This window comes from Coffea eugenioides, chromosome 10 (genome assembly GCF_003713205.1).
Source record: "Coffea eugenioides isolate CCC68of chromosome 10, Ceug_1.0, whole genome shotgun sequence".
Lineage (NCBI taxonomy): Eukaryota > Viridiplantae > Streptophyta > Magnoliopsida > Gentianales > Rubiaceae > Coffea > Coffea eugenioides.
Genome location: NC_040044.1, coordinates 25,689,401 through 25,691,995, shown reverse-complemented (window position 1 = coordinate 25,691,995; position 2,595 = coordinate 25,689,401). Strand labels below are relative to the sequence as shown.

Sequence of the window (2,595 nt, the reverse complement as noted above, 5' to 3'; positions counted from 1 at the left end):
CTTAGCTTCAAAATGGTACCAAGATCACCTTGATCCGATCTGTGTAGCTCTAGATATAGTCAAAATACGAAAATGTGTCTGAATTGTCAAAGCTGACTTTTTCTTGATTCAAATTGCATTTTTCCTTTTACACTTCATATTTTATTTTCACCATTTTAATCCATCTTCAATCATCCAAATATTTTCTCAATGCACTTCATTTGATGATTGAATCATTAGACCTACAAAATATGAAGTTTTTACCATAAAAATCAATAGAAATGCAATTTTCACACTTTAACCACAAAATGCATATTTTTACTAGAATCTTAGTTAATTATTTATAAAATTAAATAAAACACACCAAAACTAATTAATAAAGTACACTAAAAATACGTAAAATATACTCTTATCAGTGGCAATGGCTAACTTTTCAATTTTATCATTTGATACATTTGCCAGTTTCTCAATTGCCAATTCCCAAGCTGGTTTGGACTCCTGCAGTGGTTGTTTCGGTTGAAAATCCAGTGGATTAATTGGTCTTTGTTGGTTCCCTTGATCCTTCCATCCAAAATTCGGGTGATTTTGTCATTCTGGATTATAAGTATTGGAGTATTGATTGTTTTGGGGTGGACGGTTGTAATTGTTGAGATATTGAACCTGTTCGCTGTTAGAACACATAAAATCATCATGATCTCCGCCGCAAGTGGTACAACATTTAACAACTACTCCTTGATTAGAACTAGAAACAACTTGCCTATTAAGCATCGTAACTACATTATCCATTTTTGCACTTAACATATTCAAGGTATCTATTTCGAGCATACCTGCGGTTCTCCTTGTGTTACCTCGTTCGTTTGCCCATTGGTAGTTGTTAGCAGCCATTTCTTCAATTAATTGTTGAGCTTCCTCAGCTGTCTTTCCCATCAAAGCTCCTCCCGCTGCCGTATCTACATGCGTCTTTGTTGGATAGGTGAGACCATTGTAAAATATTTGGACTACTAGCCAATCGGGTAGACCGTGATGAGGACATCTCTGTTGCAATTCCCGATATCGCTCCCAGGCTTCATACAATGTCTCTCCTTCTTGTTGAGAGAAACTAGTTATATCCATTCTCAATTTAGCAGTTTTTCCAGGTGAAAAGAATTTATTAAGAAAAGCCTTAGCTAATTCATCCCAAGTAATAAAAGTATTTGGAGGATGAGATTGTAACCAAACCTTAGCCTTGTCCCTTAGTGAAAATGGAAACAATCGAAGTTTAATTGCATCTTCACTAACACCATTAAACTTAATTGTATCACAGATTTCAAGAAATGTTGACAAGTGAGAATTTGGATCTTCGGTAGCATTACCTCCATATTGAGATTGTTGTACCATTTGAATCAGTGATGGTTTTATCTCAAAGTTATTAGCATTTACCGTTGGCCTTACAACCCTAGTTTGAGAACCTTGTGTTCCCGGTACCGCAAAATCTTGCAGAATTCGCCTATTTGGGTCATTTTCCGCCATTTCTTCCTCAATTAGTAATTCTATCAAGATTTCTTCTATTGGCCGCCAAATCTCTTGTTCCTCTTGATGCAGTGTATTCCTCCTTTGTCTCCGTAATGTTCTTTCAATTTCAGCATCGAAATGTGCAATTTCTCGATTTGATCGGTGCATACACTACAAATAAAAACAAGAGAAATTTTTGCAGATTTAATTCAACAACTTGAATAAAATCAATGAAAATATCTAAATTAATAGATATGATTAGGCCCTAATATTGCCGCTCCCCGGCAACGGCGCCAAAAACTTGACGAGGTTAAAATTTACCAATTAAATCAACTCACAAGTTATAACCTAATACCTCGTTTTGCTGCAAGTATACAGATCGAAATATAGTATAGCAAAGGTACAAGGGTCGAATCCCACAGGGAGCAACTTAACAAATACCAGAGTTTTAAACCTTATCTTATTATCTAAACTTTTCAAATTATGTGTTGATCAAAGAATTAAAAACAGATTAAGTGCATGAATCCCAACTAACAGATATGTCAAAAGAAAAGATGTTCTAGGGGAATTAAATCTACTAGCTAGTAAAGATCAGATTTGCCATGTACTTTGTAGTCACAATTCACTCTTGTCTTGGTAGGGAACATTTCCAAATGTATACTTATCTCACTGTCGTGCAGAAAAGCTTTGTCACGATCACTACGTTCCACCTACTGTCGTGGTGAAAAACAACCAGTGATGATCTTAGGCCTTTGTGAAATATTATGAAAAACCCTTCTAGTGATTCACTACTGTCGTGTGTTTCATGCTAGAATTCAATTAATCTTCTTTCCATTATTGTTTACCACTGTCGTGCGATCACAATAACTGATATAATTTGCAAAAGATGATCAAGCTTTAACAAATGTGAAAATCAGGATTAATGAATTACCAAGAACAAGGTTAGTGAAAACTAGCAGCATACAAATCCAAATCTTGCACCAACCAGTTTCATCTACCCCTAGAACAAGGGATAGATCTAGCTAGCTAGACATGATTATCAAAATAACTCCAACTTCTAATAAAGTAGAAGAAGAGTTAGAAATGAAGGAAAAATGGTAGAGAAAGCTCATATGCAAAACCGAC

The 2,595-nt window shown here is 35.3% G+C and overlaps 1 non-coding gene across 1 annotated transcript; it reads left to right on the top strand.

Annotated features, from left to right (window-relative positions):
* The first annotated feature begins 994 nt into the window (after positions 1-994).
* Positions 995-1,101, top strand: LOC113750963. Its single transcript, XR_003464728.1, has one exon. It is a non-coding gene; the product is annotated as a small nucleolar RNA R71 (small nucleolar RNA).
* Positions 1,102-2,595: the final 1,494 nt, after the last annotated feature.